The following is a 19,864-nucleotide window of genomic DNA, read 5'->3' as shown; positions in this document are numbered from 1 at the left end:
TACCAAAAGAAACTATACCATCTGCTCAAGAAACTCCCTGCTACTGCATGGGAACAAATCTACATGGACATACCCCCAGAACCCTGACCAGGAGTATTCTATCTGTTACCCAAGATCCATAAACCTGGAAACCCTGGACGCCCCATCATCTCAGGCATCGGCATTCTTACAGCAGGATTATCTGGCTATTTGGACTCTCTCCTCAGACCCTACTCTACTAGCACTCCTAGCTATCTTCGAGACACCACTGACTTCCTGAGGAAACTACAATGCATTGGTGATCTTCCTGAAAACACCATCCTGGCCACCATAGATGTAGAAGCTCTTTACACCAATATTACACATGAGGATGTATCAAGAACGGTATCCCTGATGAGGCCACGGCACACCTGGTGGCTGAGCTTTGTGACTTTGTCCTCACCCACAACCATTTCAGATTTGGGGACGACTTATACCTTCAAGTCAGTGGCACTGCTATGGGTACCCGCATGGCTGCACAGTATGCTAACATTTTTATGACTGACTTAGAACAATGCTTCCTCAGCTCTCGTCCCCTAGCACTCCTCCTCTGCTTGTGCTATATTGATGACATCTTCATCATACGGACCGACGGGAATGAGGCCTTTGAAGAATTCCCCCTGGATTTCAACAGTTTTCACCCCACCATCAACTTCAGCCTGGACCAGTCCACACAAGAGATTCACTTCCTGAACACTACAAATAAGTGATTGTTACATAAACACCACCCTATACCGGAAACCTACTGGCTGCTATACTTACCTACATGCCTCCAGCTTCCATCCAGCTTCCATCACATGTTCTATTGTCTACAGCCAAGCCCTAAGATACAATCGTCTGTCCAATCTCTCAGACAGAAACAAACACCTACAAGATCTTTATCAAGCATTCTTAAAACTACAATACCCACCTGGGGAAGTGAGGAAACAGATTGATGGAGTGAGACGGGTACCCAGAAATCACCTACTACAGGGCAGGCTCAACAAGAAAAATAACAGAACACCACTGGCTATCACCTACAGCCCCTAGGTAAAACCTCTCCAGCACATCAACGATCTACAACCTATCCTGGAAAACAATCCCTCACTCTCATAGACCTTGGGAGGCAGGCCAGTCCTCGCTTACAGACAGCCCCCCAACCTGAATCAAATACTCACCAGCAACTACATACCACACCACAGAAACACTAACCCAGGAACCAATCCCTGTAGCAAACTTCGTTGCCTACTCTGTCCTCATATCTACTCTAGCGACACCATCAGAGGACCCAACCACATCAGCCACACCATCAAGGGCTCATTCACCTGCACGTCTCCTAATGTTATATATGCCATCATGTGCCAGCAATGCCCTTCTGCCATATACATTGGCCAAATCGGACAGTCCCTACGTAAAAGAATAAATGGACACAAGTCGGACATCAGGAATGATAACATACAAAAGCCAGTAGGAGAACATTTCAATCTTCCTGGACATTGTATAACAGATTTAAAAGTAGCTATACTTGAACAAAAGACCTTCAGAAACAGACTTTAAAGAGAAACTGCAGAAATAAAATTCATTTGCAAATTTAACATCATTAATTTGGGCCTGAATAGGGACTGGGAGTGGCTGGCTCATTACAAAAGCAGCTTTGCCTTTCATGGAATTGACACCTCCTCATCAATTATTGGGAGTGGACTACATCCACCCTGATCAAATTGGCCCTGTAAACACTGGTTCTCCACTTGTGAGGTAACTCCCTTCTCTTGATGTGTCATTATATAATGCCTGCATCTATAATTTTCACTCCATGCATCTGAAGAAGTAGTTTTTTACCCACAAAAGCTTGTGCCCAAATAAATCTGTTAGTCTTTAAGGTGCCACCAGACTCCTTGTTGTTTTTGTGGTTACAGACTAACATGGCTACCCCCTGCCACTTTACAAAATAAAGCTATTAGAATTTGTGAAAGGTGATGGAAGACTCTCAGAAAATATTATAAAAGTTTGTCCGTGTGCAATTGCGGTGACCTCCATATTGGTCAACACCAGGGATTGAATTGGGGACCTATCAAAGTAAAAACTTTAGTCTATAGGTTCTGCAGCTATAAATTACAACAGACCCATATCATCTGTGGCTGAAGCAAGGAAGGAGACGTGACAAAACTGAGCATTGAGTTGCATAATGTTTACTGTACTCAGATGGTGAGTATATATCAGTAAATGGATCTACCTGTATGCTATATGTATGCTTTAGCTACCTATTGACACTTTTTGTGAAATGTCTTTCAGTGGTATGACCTTGGGTTAATCTTATCATACGTCAGACAAATTGACTGGTGGAATCCTGGAAGAGTTGTCAGCACCTCTACATGATAATCAAGTACAAGAAGTGCTGCCTGTGTTCTTATTCATCCAAGCATGGACCCTTGTGCAATGCAATATCCAGGCAAGACCATTTTAAATTTTTTTTTTAAGAAACTCCAAGGCTGGCCTGTGGTAGCTATCAAAATGGGGCTTATCATTCAAGGGACTAGAATGAAACTTGAGCTCAGTCCCTTATTCTTTGTCTGCATCATCATCATCAAAGTACTTAGCAGGACTTTTTTCCATTGATTTCAAAGCATTTTAAAAAGAAGTTTGTTTCATAATCTAAATTTTACAGAGGGGGAAACTTAAGCACAGAGAGACAATGTTAATATTTATATGACTTGTATTACATTAAGGGCATGACTGGACTGGTGTTTATTCAAAGAGCACCTAAAAGTCCCAACCGGGGTTGGGGCCTCATTGCACCAGGCTTTAGACAAACACATTATTATTAATTGTTGTCTTTGTAGTGCCTGAGGACCCAACTAAGATTGGGCTGCTAGGCATTCAACAGACATAAATAAGGAAGTTTTAACTGAGGAAGTTAAAATCTAAAAAGACTTTTTTTTAAAAATTGGGAAGTGACCAGCTCGGTTTAATCTATAAAGCCACTAACTTCTTTTAAAAGAGTTTAATTGATTATTGGGAATAAGAATGTATGCCTATAAAATTATATGAAATAGTCAATCAAAAATATGTTGAGATAGAAGACAGCATGAGGCTGGGTAAGGAAAGCCTGATTTTCTTTCTGCAGCCATTTGGCTTCCACTGAACAAGAGTCAAAGTGAAGTCTTACTGAATGTGTCTCTAATTTTTAAAGTATGTATTTACTTACACTTCTTTATAATAACCCTTCGGAAGTAGGAAACTAAATTGTGAAGGGAATAGTGAAATATGTATAATATATTCCAGGACAAAATAGTGTTTATTATACTTACAGGTCACCCCTGCAGACCTGAGATAAAATACTGGCTTAGCTCAGAAATTAAAATGAGGTTAGTGGCAAACTTAGAGTCTGATCCTGTTTCTAACAAAATCAACCAGAATTGAGAGCACTGAACACTTCACTAATAGCGCTCCGCACCTTGCAGGATCAGACCACTATTTGTGTGCTATGAGAGGCACTCATTGTTCAAGAAGAGAGGCCAGGACTAGAATAACGAGGGTCTTGTAGGTCCTTACTAATTTGCATTGGCAGAGCAGCTCAGGAAAGCTTACAAACCAGCAGCCTCCACTATCCCTGACTCAGGTCAGAGCCATTATCATAGCTGTTCCCTTTTGTGAACACTAAACTTCTCTCTAAAAAATGTAAAAGGAAAAAACCTCTCAAACAAAAAAGCTGTTTCAAATCCTCAGAAACCAGGTTTTTTTGCTGTTACACTTTTACCCCATTGCATTGCTTGCTTGCTATTTTAAAGATTATCAGGAATGCTGGGCTGCTGACATTCATTATTTTTTGTGGGGAAGAGGGTTATTCCCTTACAACAAATGCAAGAGTTAGTTTTTGAAACTAAATAAACAACCTACCCACAGCACAAAAAAGTCAAGGAGTTTGCAACTTGATATTAAATAGAAATGTGTTAGTTAAATTTTTTTACTTCCAATCTTCATGGTTTCAGAGTAGCAGCCGTGTTAGTCTTGCTTCATAGTAGCAGCCGTGTTAGTCTGTATTCGCAAAAAGAAAAGGAGGACTTGTGGCACCTTGGAGACTAACAAATTTATTAGAGCATAAGCTTTCGTGAGCTACAGCTCACTTCAGCGGATGCATCGGATGAAGTGAGCTGTAGCTCACGAAAGCTTATGCTCTAATAAATTTGTTAGTCTCTAAGGTGCCACAAGTACTCCTTTTCTTTTTGCGAATACAGACTAACACGGCTGCTACTAATCTTCATGGTGTCACTGCATCAATTTATTATTTAATGTGTTCTTATTTGTTTAAATAGCACACATACGGCACAGTCAGACACAGGGATATGTTTTTATCATGAGTTTACTAGGTGATTGGCTGTGTGTTTAAAAGGTTTTGACCGACATATTTTTCAGTGAAAATACTGATTCAGCAACATCAAAACATTTTGTGAATTCATGTTTGTTTCACCTAATTGCGTTGGATTTAAAATTTTATTCAAAATAACTCTTTTTTTGAATTTTTAATTCAAATATTAAAAATGTAAATTTTCAGAATCATTTGACCTGAAGCAATTTTTTTCTTCAACTTTTGAATGCGACAAAGTTTTGAAAAAAAATTGCTTTTGGTTCTAACAAAATATTTGTTCAGTTTTTCAGAACTGCTAGTAAACTGAAAAATCTGTTATTTTCCCAGTTTTAGTTTTAGGTCTATGTAATTGTACCTATCTGTATCTGTCTCAGTATAGAGAGGTAGAGCATTGAAGAGTTTCTAAAGCCAGAAATATAGCTGCTGTTAATGATATATACAAGGGAAATCAATGGCTTTATGGGATTTTTTAAAACTGTTTTCACCCTCTCCCCTTTTAATAAATTTGTTCTGGACCCCAATACTTACTTTTTTAATTAAAGTAATTTTAATTAACAGCAAACTCTAGCATAACTTAATTTGGTAAAATTATGGGAAATGATTTATTGTGTTTAAATAAAAAATAAATAAATAAACTAAAATAAAAGCCTTTATAAAACAGTTTCAAACTCTAAAATTTCTTTCCTTTTTTTTTTTTTTAAACTTGGAATGTATTTTATCGTCTGTCAGTTTTGCCCTATGATATGTCCTCTTAAATTGGATCTGTAAGCCCTTCAGAAAGTTTAATAAATCTTCAGCATTTCACCCTAAGGAAATTATATTAAAAACCTTCAAATGTGAAGTTGGGCCTGCAGACACACAGCGCTGGGAATTATATCACCATAATCAGCTTGTAATGAAAGCCTCTGTCGATGTTCTCTCCCAATCATAATCTGGCTGTCTTTATGAAAAAAGGGGGGTTTGTCTGGGTTCATCTGCAAGCTTTAATTGGAAGATGTCTTCATTTCATTCCAGCCTACTGGGATAATAACTCAGCCCTGTGTTTAAACACAAGCCCTTGCTGCTGATATTTTTTCATTTAGTAAAGCATGTCTCTTTAAATGATTTAGCAAACCATCATGAATGCCAAGCCTATGTGATTGGCAGCTCATTGCTGGTGCACCATTTGCATGACATTTGTTCTTCAGCTAAGAAAGCTGCAGCAGGTAAACAAGCAGGCCCTGTACTGACTCCCTTTGAGTCCCTTCCTGTTTATTTTTTCATAATCAAATGACATTTATGGAGAGGCAAATGCAGCTGCACATATATGGAGAAAAAATGCAATCAGGCTAAACATGATGACTTTATTCAGGTGATATTTTGATTAGAGAAAGGACATTTTTATGACATAGGGTTTCTTGCACAGAAATCAGTCAAATTCCATTTTATAATCTCTTGGGGTAGTTTTTTTAATATAAAGGTTGAATTCAAATAATTGATTGCATATGACAGCACCATGAGGGTTTCATTAGAATATGTAGAAGCACTGAGATATAGAAATTACAGGGAGTTTCTTCTGTCCTCTTTGGAGTAAGAAAGGGATTTTTTTTAGGGGCAAATACTTATCTATATATGAAGTTGTTTCATTGCATCAGTGTAGCTTTTCCTAAAGAAGATTTCGGAGAGGAAGGTAATTTTGGAAGTTAAACATTTTAAACTTATTTCCCAGCATGTTACAGTGTCAAGGGATTTTGGCAGAGAACTTATTGAAAGATTAAAAATATATATGTAATATAAAACACGCTCACACACACACATACACACACACATCTATAGCGCCATATGGTGTTTGTACAACAACTGATAGCAGCCTCTGAGGCAGCAGCTGTTACTGTGCAAGCTTCACTTTTATTTGTAAAATTCCTTTTCTTATTTTTTTTTAAAATTTTCTCAGGAAGCCTTTTTATCTCGCAGAGTAAGACAGAAAGTATTGTGCATGAGTAACGAACTGCATGCAGCCTCAACTCGCTTATGTTTGTCATTCAGTTCTGTAACTCTTCTTAAAGGAGTATATTCCCATCCAGTTGCTGAGGGATGCATGACTCTGTATGCTCTCCAGATGCAAAAAGAATTTTTTAAGTGATGAAGCCAGAGCTAATGGTGATGTCTAGTAGACTGGAATAGCCCTACAAGGGAGGTGCATGTGTATGACTAGTAACAAATACTGGTAGTCATGGAATCTGCACTGCTTGAGCCAGAGCCTTTGAGAGTATAGGTCAGAATGGTCACCAGCCACGACTAGAGACAAATTTTCAAAATAGCACCATTTAAGCATCAAATTAAGTGGCCAGAGCTCAGCAGATTGGCTGCATGTTGGGTGCTGATCTCTTTGGAAACCTTTGCTATATGTCTCCCAATGGGGGGTACTGGTTCTCAAACTTTTGGGAAACTTGGCCACATTGTAGAAAGCAAATATACTTTCCAGGGAGATGGACGGTATGATCTACTAGGTCATTTTCATCTCTAGTTTCTAAGAGAAAAGTTTTTTGTCTTCAGTTTAAGAAGGACCATTTCAATCTGCAGTGATTTTGGAAGAAGCAAAACCCATTTGCAAATCTGCAGTGTATTATGATAGGTTAATATGAGCCTAAACTGTGTGACATGTTTGGGTTTTTAATATCCAGGACTCAGGCTTTCGTAGAGCTGAAGACAGGTGAGTGGAATATCATATGAGAAGTCCTTTAAGACATACAGAACCAGGGTTTTTATGTCACCTATAAAAGTAGGTAACGTATTGGCAAGGAATTTATGATTGTGTTCAGTTTAAAAATGTGCTGAAGGTAGAGGAGATGACAACTCATTGCCCCCATTTACTTGACCATCATTTCAATTGCTTTAGCCATATCCAAGTCATTCTGAAGGAATTAACTCCCCCAAGGCATTTATACTCAGATTTCTTTCACCAAAACCAGAGAAAATATTACAGCTGCATAGCTAACTTCACTGTGAATTTCAGGAAGGCAAACCCATCAACCTCTTATTGACCACGAACCATTTTGCTGAAGTCCTAAAAGAAGAGATAAGTGCATATACATATATCTCTATATTCCATAAACTAGTAATCTCCATCGCACACATATAAGTTATCCAGTAATGATAACTCAGTCATTATAAAGGTCCCTAAAGTTCCAGCTGTCTATTGCAAGCACTGGCCCTCTAAACAGACCACTTTCTAGTCACTCTCTTTGCTGTTCATTTTAGGTCAGGACATGCAATTCTTTCACAGTGCTGGTCCAAACAGGTGAAAATTGGTATTTAAGAAAAGCCTAATAATTTATCCCAGCGGAGGTGAAAACATTGTCAGATTCCTAAGACCCTGCAGATGGGCAATAAATATTAGTTAAACATCCCCACATTGAGAAGAAATGAGTATGAACACTGACAGCTCTTTAATAGAGTTGACTTCATTTCATTGCACATCAGAAAGTGTTCTGTACTGTATTGACAAGGGTTTGAGTTCCCATACTGATTTCTTTGCAGGGAGTACTCCAAGCAGTTTAGAAACACTATGAATTTCTTTACTTATTTGTTTTCAAAAGTTTCTCATTTTTATTTGGAATATGTTTGTCTGATTTAGGCCAGAAAAGAATTCCAGGATTTTCTTGTCTACTGTATACAAAGTACAGAAAATACTACCAAAAAACTTTACCATCTCTCATGTGCAATAGCCATCCATTCAAATGGATTAAGAGTGTTTTCATACTTGTTGTTACGGATGGAGTTTTTCAGAAGAGCTCAGTTTTCCAAAGAATACATTTCCTGTGTAGGTATTAAGACAAGTGGCCAGATATTCAGAAGTGCTGGATAATATGTTCTTTTGAAAATTTGACCACAGGTGTCACAATGGGAATGCTTGGTGCTGATTATTTGAAAATCCGGTTCATATTTAAATGCCTTTTTGAAAATCTGGTCTAGCTGTCTACACTATCTCCATCATTCTTTCATGGTCAAAGAAAGTTCGCCCTGTGTATTTGTCATCAAATCAAAATGGAGGTTGGTCTAATTTACCTATCTTAGTATTTTATTTAAGGGCTTGGGGGTCAGTTCATTTTTTCTAACCCTTCCCTGCTCTTTAATTCATTACTCTCAACAAAATGATGAAAAATAGCTGTGAAAAGGGCCTTACTTGAAATGAAGATAGGGGTCTATGATATTGCTTAAGGATATTATCATGCCATAGAAATCCGAAGGCATTCTACAGCAATGGAAAGTTTAAAGATAAAGGGCCAGATTCCAGCCCCAGTTATAACATCTTTCCACCACCTAAGGAGCGCATAGGAGCCAGCAAGAGGATGAAATGGCCACTGCGGAAGTTCCCTTAATGCAGGAGTGGCCTAAGACCAGTGTACGTGGCCTCGCCTGCCCTTACAGTCCCAGAATAGGGGCATACTGGAGACAGAAGGGATAGTGGCTAGAGTGCTCTGTGCACCTGAAATTCTGGGCTGCAGTTTGCAGAGGAGTCCATCAGGTGCCCATTTAATGTAGTCACAAGTTAGACCAACCTCCCCAGGGCTCCTTTAGCTTACACCAGGGATCACCTTTGCCACCTTCCTCTTTGATGCCCTTTTTTCCCCTGTGAGAGGCACAACTCAGAATCTCGTCTAGTCCTAGGATACTGGAAAAGAGTGCTTGCAAATATTTGTGAAAGTTCTGAACTGCTGTTCAGTTAGACTGTGGCTGGTGCCTCATTATTTGCTGTTCACAAATGTTTGTGTGAACAGATTGTTTTCCTGCATAGATATTTGGCTGATTTTAGTACCACCACTCCTATTCACATGTGCTCAAGACATTCACTATTTGCTAGTATTCAGGACAAAGTATGTCAGCTAACCAGGAATAAGAAAAAAATGCCACGTGAAATAAGTGAGCTATCACACACACTAGCAAATAATAAATAGTAAATATTGAATTGAATAGAGTGAGAACAACTCATAAGGTTAGTATTTATCCAGACTATTAACAAATAGTTAAAAATACATTCTGAGAAATTGGTATTCTATAATGGGGTGGGTAAACCCCATTCTCCCCCAGTCACTCAGGGGTTAGGTACAGAGTAGTTACGTGACCAGCTGCAGGTAATTAATTGACCAGCAACAGCTGGGATAAGAAGCTGCAACCCAGGAAGCTGTGGGTAGCTGCTGTAGACTGACAGAAGCTGGCTAAGGATCAGTATCAAAGCCACTAAGGACTGTTGGGGGAAGAAGTGAAGGGCCTAAGTGTGTACCCCTTTTGCTATACACTGCAAGCTAGAGGAGAATTAGACTTCCTAGGATCCTGCTACTAGGTCTGGGGAGGAATATGACATAGGGATTTGAGGATTGCTGGAGTTGCTGATATTGTTCCAAGATACCTGAGCCCAGGAATGAGGAGCTGAACTCCCACCATCCATTCATGAATGATAAAACAAAACAGAAAACACAAGCTAAATTTGCAATGATTACTAATTGCAGGGAATAATTCAGCCATCTCCATGAACATTCTGAAATATTTGCAAAGCAGTAGGGGGAGGATCTAGAATGAAACTGAATTAACACTTCTCCCCGCTAAAAATTGGGGATGATTGGATTTGGGGATTCTGTTTGAGTCTTTGTTAGACTGGAGATATGAAGTTCAGATTTGGCTTTGGCTCCAGACCCTGATGTCTCCAGAGTCAGAAGGTTTGGTGGGGGGGTGATGAAGGAAGAGAGGGTTGTTCTAAGCTCATGTTCCATTTTCTGCTCATCTCTCATGAGAACAGGATTGTACTATGCCATCCCTATGAGCAACAGTGGAAATAAAAACGTCACTCCAGCTGCTAAATCTTCCGTGTCTCAGAAACACTAAAAAGCTGTACTGCAAGCTGAATTTTTTAAGAAGCTTCTTTATAGAAACTGATTCATATGAAATCATTTTTAAAAAATTATATTTAGTCTCTTTAAAATATCACTGATCCAGGCTGGCCGAACAATTCTGTGTTTGCAGCTAGAATTGCCTTTTTGGCTTCTTTTCAGTGCAGGAAACAGATTTTCTAGCAAACCCTCTTGCAAACCAGAATAACTCTGTGCATTTCTACATTTGGTTGAAACAGTGTGGATGAAGTTCAGTATGTGTTTACATTCAGTGAACATAACTAGGGATAAACAGCAGAGGAAAAACCATGTAGATCTTAAGTGATTTAAAACAGTTATTTCTGTGCTGCTAAATAAATTGCACATAAAAGATGGGGCTAAATCACCCAGATTGTTTAGTTTAATAGACAATCTCAGATAATTCACAATTGAATTCAGACATATCTTTTCAAGCAGACATCCTGATAATAAGAAATTTTAAATATCAGAAGTGCCAGAAAAGGATTTTTTAATCCAATTTCATATGAATAATTACCTGATATCCTGCAGGAATTGCTCTATTCTACAAGGGACCTTGCCTTCTTGAATCTTTCAGATTAAAAAAAATATCAGTGCATGGTCCATTGTTTATTTACCTGGTGATAAAGCAGCAGATGGCTATGTGCAGAAAGGTGGAAAGGGGAAGCAAGTTGTTTGAGATACTGGAAAAGAAAAGGGATTTGGGGGGAAGCTGATACGTAATTGACCATTTTAGAAGGTAAAAAGGGTGTCTGGCTGGTCTAATTGTAGTTGGTGTTTCTTGAGCTGTCCTTGCTGCTCAAAAGCCAACTAGATAAATACAAATGTACACAGTACGTAAAAGAAATCATTCATATTCTTTTAGTAGAGCTGACTAGATGCTTTGGCTCTCAGGCACCCTTTGGAGGACCCATTCTTTGTTGGCCCACTTGCATCTATCATGAACATGAAATAGAGAGCATAAGGAGATTGGCTATGATACTGATAATATAGGGCTGACTTGGGTTTAGCAAGGGAAAAGTGAGAGACAGATCACAGCTTCTTTCTAAGCTAAGGACTACATTGTCCTTTTACTTGCAGCCCTGTGTGAGGAGTAGCACATAGTTGCATCACCCAGCAAGAAGCTCAAGGAGAGAATGGTCTGCTCCTGGGAAGGAAGTACAGTCTGTTACTGATCTTAACTGGTAGCAAATTAAAAATTCCTCTCCCATATGCCAGAGCTGAGGCTCTGTCCAGTCTAAGCATCTACTCATTTCCCACCCTTTTCTGTTTACTCCCTAGAGGGAGGAAGGAAGTACCATGCACACAGTCCCTGCTCTCTTTTCTGTGTGCACTGAGAAGATACAGGGAGATACATTTGTGCATAGTAGGGAAAGGTGTCTCACTTGCCTTTATGCTCACTGCCATGATCTGCCCCTAATATTGTAAGTCCTTTGGGGTCAGGGGCAGAATCTTATTCTATGTTGTGTCATCGGCTGTGTACATTTACAGTGTTATGTCAGTGTCTAATAATAACTGGAGGAGTTTCTATAATATTGCGTGGAAGAAGCAAGCAAAAGGTTTTTGTGCTCCTCAAGAAAGCAAAGGCTTGTCACATCAGCTAGGGGATCACAGCTAATCAGTTTCCATTTACATTCTGCTGGGAACTACTTCTCTTCCTGTTCCAACAGACTGTTCTTCCTTACAAACCTCCAATGGTAGGGCAAAAACCCTTCCACTCAGCCAGTAAAGGGGGAACAGTAATAGTAATAGAAAGGAGATGCATCTCTCAGTGCACACTCAGCTGGGAGAGAAGAGAACACCAGCAGGGAGAAAAAGAGGCAATGTAACTTCTTGATGTAACCTCCTGGCATGGTTTTACCATATTTCTGTTGTAATTTATCAATGTAGGAAGCTGCTGAGTCATCCCATTGAAACTTCCCAGCCAAATACAGCAGAATAGCATCAAGACGTTGCATCTCAGTTATTCTGTGTTTCTCAGCAGCTCCATTTTGTCATAGCTTTTTAAGGGTGAGTAATACAGATCTATCATTTCTTCTGTTATGCTGCTCAAGGAATTACCTTGCAGGGTGGGGATTTTAGCACTAGTCTCTCTCATAATAGACAGCAACTTTCAGTCAAAAAGAAAAGGAGTACTTGTGGCACCTTAGAGACTAACAAATAGTCTCTAAGGTGCCACAAGTACTCCTTTTCTTTTTGCGAATACAGACTAACACGGCTGCTACTCTGAAACCTGTCAACTTTCAGTCATTTCACCCCTGCTCCCACTTCAAAAAATATGGATACTGGTGGCTAATATACATCAGATCAACTTCTTGTGTGGCACAGCATGTGTTGATTGCTCACTCACTTACAGTATTTGCTCATTTTATGGATTAAGTGGAGTGTCCATTAGAGAGTTTATAATATAGGTAGGATTTTTAACAGCTCATTTTTACTGCACTCCTTTGCATAGTATGTTTAGCTACTTCTTTATTCCTCCCATTCTCCTCATCCACTCATAATGGTCTGATGTGAATACTTCAGAAGCAGTATGTGCTCCAAAATTGTCATTTTTATTACTTGTGTTTTAAAGCATGATATACAGTGTATATCCTATGTGCGTGTGGAACAGTAAGACTTGGCTTCTGATAACTTCTGACTAAGAAAACTGTTTCAGCAACACAAGACAACAAACTATCAAACTCCATTAATCTATGGTAATTGTGATTCTTATGTATAGAGATGGTGTAACTCTAGCAACCATGATAAGGAGCAACAGGGAAGCAGTTTTTAATCCCAAACGTGCATGAAAGAATAAGCAAGATGATCAGAGAGGGGAGAGGTGAAAGGAAAAACAAACAAACCAAAAATCCAGTAGCAACCCTGTTTAGTAGGAAGGAGACCTTTGAAATCTATACCCTGGAAATAACGTAAGTGAGCAGGTAGGATGGTACAGGAACAAAATTGCAATCTTCTGAGTTCAAGGAAAAAAATCTATTAGCAAACTTCTGGAGACAACTTATACATGAGATACTAAGTTGGAACGGGTCAAAAGATAAAGAAATTCTTGGACAATGTTCAGTAAGCACCATGAATGTGCATGATCACTTCACATTCAAATAAAAGACAACAAGTCTGTTCATGGTTCTGTTTAAGTCAATGGCAAAACTTCAAATAGTTTCACTGGAACAGGACCAGATTTTGTATGTGTTCCCTGAGGAACTTTACAGTAGAATGGCTGAATACAAATCTCCATCCATAGACTTTGCCTGTCCAACTGTGGCAGAAAGTTTTTTCTCTTGTTCAGATTTAGCAAAGGCTAGGTTCAACAAGTTGAACTGTATAAAGTATATGGGGGGGAGGTACGTATTTCAGTGTGACAAGACAAATGTGTCCAAGGTTTTAGAACAGAGAACTTAGTCATCTATTGGACACAGAGAAAGCTATTAATAGTGGCATCTTTTATTAAAGCTGGGCAAATAATCAAAAGAATTTCAGCAACTTTTAAATAGAATTTTGCTTTGATGGTGTTTGCACCCTTTTAAAATGATTGAATACTTGTGGGAGTGAAGTTTTGTGTTAATGGATTATTGCAGATAGCAAATTTCTGTCCTGTAGGTAAAAGACACTTAATCATGGAACAAAATTTGTTCAGAAAAATGGTTTCAACATGAGAATGGGTGAGATTTGGGTCAATATCTAATCTCTATCTACTCAGCAGCATTCAGTTGTGAGAATCACTGATCTAGATCCTCACAGCACACAATGACAGGTTTCATAGTAGCAGCCGTGTTAGTCTGTATTCGCAAAAAGAAAAGGAGAAAGAAAAAAAACTTTTTTTTCCACCAAATGCATCCGATGAAGTGAGCTGTAGCTCACAAAAGCTTATGCTCTAATAAATTTGTTAGTCTCTAAGGTGCCACAAGTACTCCTTTTCTTACAGCACACAATGTGACTCTTCTGCCTGCCATCTCCCAGGGCAATGCTGCCAAGCTTAAGCAGTGATTTGGTTTATATTGCCAGGTATAGTTCTGACAGTGAGTTGGGCACTATCCCTCCCTCTCTCAAGTCTAGTGAGTCATTTCATAGTATCATTTGTCTCATATCTCACCCCAACCCTTGGCACAAGGCCATTGTACATACCATCAACATAAAGCTCTGAGTATGAAGCTAACACTCTTTCCATGCAATGTTTTTATCCAGGTTGCTGTAATGAGATAGACCACTTTTTCTCACAACTTTATATATTGCAGCTCTGGACTATGTTAATTATATTAATACATAAAGGTATGTGCTTTGCTAAATAAAAACTTGGTTCCTTATGCTCATAGTTTTGACTCTTTAAAATTCCTCCACGTCTGCAGGAAGAAACTGTTTTGCACATTTGTTGCACTTACAGGGAAAAGACATTATATAATAGAATTCACCAGCAGAACAGGAAAAATTGTTAAAGGCATGGACTATAAATACCCTATTAATAATTCCACAGTGAAACTATGAGATTATTAGTGGTGGCTCTAGGCCATAACTTTGATATTTTATAATAACACAAATATAAAATAGACAAAATTATTAAAAATTAATTGGGAAGTTAATCCTATGGATGTTTCATGTCAGCTAAGTTAAAGACAACAGTACTGACAAATCCGATGTAGTTTATTTTTAGTGTAAGGTCATTGAGAATTATTTGAAATTCATTTGCTATTCTATTGTCTCTTAATAGCAAAAGTTGTTAGGGAAATGGTAACTCCATTTATTGGTATTTTCAGTATATGTTTTCCTCTCCTCTTGTCACAGATGCGGCAAAGTACGGTTGGGGTGCTCTTTTAGTATTTTCTGCCATGGATGCCTGCCTCCTCACAGTAAGAATGCCAGGCTGCTGAAATGTAGTTACATTCTTTTGCTGAGACAATAGATGAAGCCTTGCTCATTCCTATTGGAGAAATCACTGCATGGTTTGATTACCCAGGGTACCAATCGTTCACAGCAGAAACTGCAACCACATTAACTTCTCTGATGTGAGGAAGTGTCTTGTTCTGTCCCAAGAGTACACAGTGGAATACTTAAAATTTCTAGTATTGCTGTTTCTTTTCCAGGTGAAACAATGATGATGATTTGTTAGGGTCTGTGCAATCACAGAGAAAAACATTTGACTGTAACACACTAAGAGATGGACAAATAACGATAAAGCATACAGTATTTTGTCAGTCTCTCCCTACTCAGTAGGGGTGAAAGGCCCCACTGATATTTAGGTTTCAGAGTAGCAGCCATGTTAGTCTGTATTCGCAAAAAGAAAAGGAGTACTTGTGGCACCTTAGAGACTAACAAATTTATTAGAGCATAAGCTTTCGTGAGCTACAGCTCACTTCATCGGATCCACCAAATGCATCCGATGAAGTGAGCTGTAGCTCACGAAAGCTTATGCTCTAATAAATTTGTTAGTCTCCAAGGTGCCACAAGTACTCCTTTTCTTTTTGCGAATACAGACTAACACGGCTGCTACTCTGAAACCTGTCATTATGCAAGGCACTGAATTTAGCCGTATAGAGTGGAAATCTGTCAGTTCCACTAGATGCATCCGTTGAAGTGAGCTGTAGCTCACGAAAGCTTATGCTCTAATAAATTTGTTAGTCTCTAAGGTGCCACAAGTACTCCTTTTCTTTTTACTGATATTTAGATTATCCATTACCACAAAGATATTGTTAATGGCAACCACATATGGTATCTTGTTTATTGCTAGGCACAGTTTCAAAACAAATAAGCTTCAGACTTATGTGTACCCAATAAATATCTTAGGGAGCAATTCTCTTCCCTATTGTCCCTCCTCTACCCCCAAACTCTTGTTTGTTACACTTGTTGCACATTTCAGATTAGACTGTAAACTTTAGGGGGCAGTGACTTTGTCTGCCTATATGTTGGTAAGGCACCTAATACAATGAGTCCCTGATCCTGTTGACTGCACACACAATGGTAGCTAGCAACCATAAAGCTATGCTTGTTTCTTATTCACAGGGATTGCGGCTTGTATATACATAAACTGCTACTGTAACATCAGTCCAAATCCTGCACAGGGAAAGTTGAAAATAGCCTTGGTCATCTGGAAGTTATTCAGCCATTCAACATCAGTCCAAGCATCTCCCAACCTCACTTCAAGCAGTGGATGGACTAGATCTTGATTCTGCTATACACCTTCTAATGTTACAATTAGAAATGTAGACATGAGAACTGGATTGGAAAAAAAAATCTTATCAACTTTTTGATGAAAAGTCAGAAACTTTCAGATGAAAACTTTAATTTTGAAAAGACACTGTGGTCTTATAGTTAGGGTACCTCATGTCCCCAGTTCTCCTGCCAGGCTCTGAGACAACACTACATATCCCATAATGCACCAGGGCTCCCCTCTTGCTAGGCTGCTACAGTGCATCAAGGGAGTTCCTGGCCATCATGTATCAAGGGAGATGTAGTCCAACAGCAGAGCTTGACTCTCAGAGGAGCATGGAGGCATGTATTCCAAACCAAAATTGTTTGGATTTTGGCTGAAACTTTGTTTTGGGGTTTTTAGTTCTTCAATAAAAAAATCAATTTCCATGGAAAGCAGATTTAAAAAAAATTGTTTATCTGAAAACCAATTTTCCACGAAAAACAGTTTTAATGAAAAAATTTCAACCAGCCCTAGCAGATAAAGAGGAAATCCTGCAACATGATCTGCCTCCAGGGTAGGAGTCTTTGCGTATTACTCCATTTTACAAGAGCCTTTCTGTTCTTGATTCTCAGAGCAGTCAAGCAGTTCATATACAAAGATAAAACACAACACTATGGACTGCTAACCAAATTTTTGAATTGGAAAAACCCACAAGGTCCTGTAGGATACACGGAATTAGACCATAATAAAATCTTCTTGATTGGTAGAAATCATGTGGGTGCAGGGCATTTGAGCATTCTTCTAACAGCAATAGCTTAGGTACTGTGGGATAGCAAACCAGTATTCCATGAATGCACAGCTATAGGCATGATTTGTGAAGCTTGAGGTGGACTATCTACTATGGTTGGGTAGACAAATGTGGACATGCTGAATACCACATGGCTTTAAAGCATTAGTGAAGCTGTTGTGTGCCTCAAGGCATTAAGTCTCAGCCCATATCAACTGACTCAGGATTTCAGGGCTCAGGCCACACAGCTAATAATTGCAGTGTAGATGTTTGGGCTTGGACTGGAGTGATGGCTCTGAGACCCATCCCATCTTTGCAGGGTTTCCGAGTCTGGGCTTCAGCTTGAGCCCAAACATCTATTACAATTATTAGCTCTGCCTCCAGAACCCTGTGAAAGTGAGTCAACAGACCTGGGCCAGCTACAGCCATGCCAAGAGTCTTTTATTACAGTATAGACATATCCAGTGTCACCTTTGCTTGGCTATTTGACTGTGACTTATTGTTCACTTTAGTGATTTTCTGTTCTTCAGTAGCTTTGTGTTTTTGTTCTTGACTTCTGAAATAGTCTATAGGAGTGGGCTGGCTAAATGCTTATGGCAGTGACCAAGTTGTGTGGGTGTGATGCAAGAGAAAGGTCAAAGCAAATTAGGTAATGAGAATACTGAGACTATTTTGTTCTGTAGAAGTTGAGGTAAAGTACAAGACAGATTCTCAAACAACTTAATCTGTAGGCTAAATCAAAGTACAGTTATCACTAACCTCGATGTAAAAACCAAAATTGAATCATGCACATTTGCTAAATACAGAGACTCCAAAAAATAATACTCACAGTTAAGAATCTTCTCAGTTTGATTCTCAGTAATATTTTTTTTCCTCTCTGCTTTTATTTTCCAGACCTAAAGCCCTGGTTGTTTGACTGTCAAGAGTTCAGTCCCTTTCTTCCACCTCCCTTGACTGCCCCATCAATAATTATCAAGAGGCGGTACTGAAAGTAAGCATGAAAGGGAGCAAAACACAGTTCACTGTATAGCCAAAGTATTTTCAATGGCTATGAAAACAATTGAAAAGGTTTCAGGTAAATTTAATATTACAATAGCTTTGAAACATTTTATGTCAAAACAATTCAGGCTATGCTCTGTGCTGTAACAGAAGTTCACATTATGCCTGTGGGGCATCGTTCTTATGTCCTAATTTTTCTATTGGGAGAAACAGGTGGAGGGCACAGAGACAAGTTCAGGTCACAAAAGGTGAAGTGAGGAACCAGCTAGTACCCTCAGGGAAGCCATGGAATTGAGGACTACATTTCCATACTTCAGAACTTCATCTGACATGGAAGTGGAGCTTCTGAAAGAGTGAGCTGGACAGGCAGTCTCCATCAATTCTCTGAAGATGAAGAAGAGCAGCTGTGGCCTGGATCCACAAAGAGGCCTAACTTTTTGGTACCTAGAAAAATCACAGGAAAAACACTGTGAATCTGCAATCCACGAAGCCTGCGGTAGGCACCCAGGCTCCATATACAATGAAAGGGGAGAGAGAGGCATATCAGAATGTGATGAAAGGAGGGTAAGTGCCATCCTTCTCACAGAAATAAGCACTTAAGTCCAGGCTGCAGGGCAGTGCCTACCTCTAACTAGCAATCCATGAACTGTGGGAAGATAGCGCTCCTCTGCCTAACTCTTATGCAGGGCCTGATCTGGTAGATTTGCTGAGGCTATTCATGTCTACACAAAGCAGCCAGGGGAGGGGGAAGACCTCCATTATAATCTTTAACCCAGTATTTAGGATACTCACTTGGAATGGGGGAGACCACTGATTCAAGCCTCCCTCTGCCTGATGAGGAGAAGGGATTTGAACAGGGTCTCCCACCTCTCAGATGAGTGCCCTCTTCACTGGACTCAAGAGTAATTCCCACTTTCTCTGCCCCAACTAATTTTTATTTATTCTATTATTTAATTAATGTGGAACAACTTCAACAGGAGAGACTGAGGGAGGCCCAGATCAGAATATCTCACCATTCAGTGGGTAGGTGTCTGGATGCCTAGAGTGAGACAGCAATGTGCATGCCCAAAGATAGAAACTTAGGCACCTAGAGAACTTTTTCCTGCAAAAACTTAGGCACTGAGTGAGTCTAGGCACTTACAGAATTTGGCAGGAGCCAAGTGGGAGTTTTGTGGATTGCAGTGCTGCCTCCGTCTGGGATTTAGGTATTTAAGTACCTTTTTGGATCTGGGCCTGAGTTCCTTACTGAATCAGGATGGGTGATACTCTTTACTTATCAGAGCAGAGGGATGGCTTCTTCTCAGAATGACAAAGGCCTCTTCAGGGGAAAAACTACAAAGGAGAATTCTTTATAGTGCAAAAAGAAGCATGCCCTGTTCCCATTTTATTCCCAGGCTAAATACATGTATATTCCTCTGGGTTTTGTTTCTGTTTAGAGTAACTGTGTGCTGCTTACCTAACAGGTGAGCATGACAAGAATGGTTTGAACATTATTAAAACCTGAGCTGAACCACAATACATTTTACACCTACTCTTAGTGTATTTTAGGGTTTGAATTAACGCAAAGTCTGAAAGCAAAATGAAGATCAAATCACTGCTTCTTGCTTTATAACATCTCTTGGCTCGGTACTATTCTCTGTCCACAAGACTAAAATGCTCATTGGGAGTTAGGTACTTTTGAAAATCCCACTAGGCGCCTATCTGCA

The 19,864-nt window shown here is 39.3% G+C and overlaps 1 long non-coding RNA gene across 1 annotated transcript; it reads left to right on the top strand.

The window, feature by feature from the left end:
* The first annotated feature begins 9,537 nt into the window (after positions 1 to 9,537).
* On the top strand, positions 9,538 to 18,928 carry LOC122460147. The gene is made up of 4 exons (XR_006281250.1): positions 9,538 to 9,618; positions 12,139 to 12,258; positions 18,054 to 18,150; positions 18,372 to 18,928. It is a non-coding gene; the product is annotated as an uncharacterized LOC122460147 (long non-coding RNA).
* The last annotated feature ends 936 nt before the right edge of the window (positions 18,929 to 19,864 follow it).

This window comes from Dermochelys coriacea, chromosome 5, assembly GCF_009764565.3.
Source record: "Dermochelys coriacea isolate rDerCor1 chromosome 5, rDerCor1.pri.v4, whole genome shotgun sequence".
Taxonomy (NCBI): domain Eukaryota; kingdom Metazoa; phylum Chordata; order Testudines; family Dermochelyidae; genus Dermochelys; species Dermochelys coriacea.
This window is presented reverse-complemented; position numbering and strand designations above follow the sequence as displayed.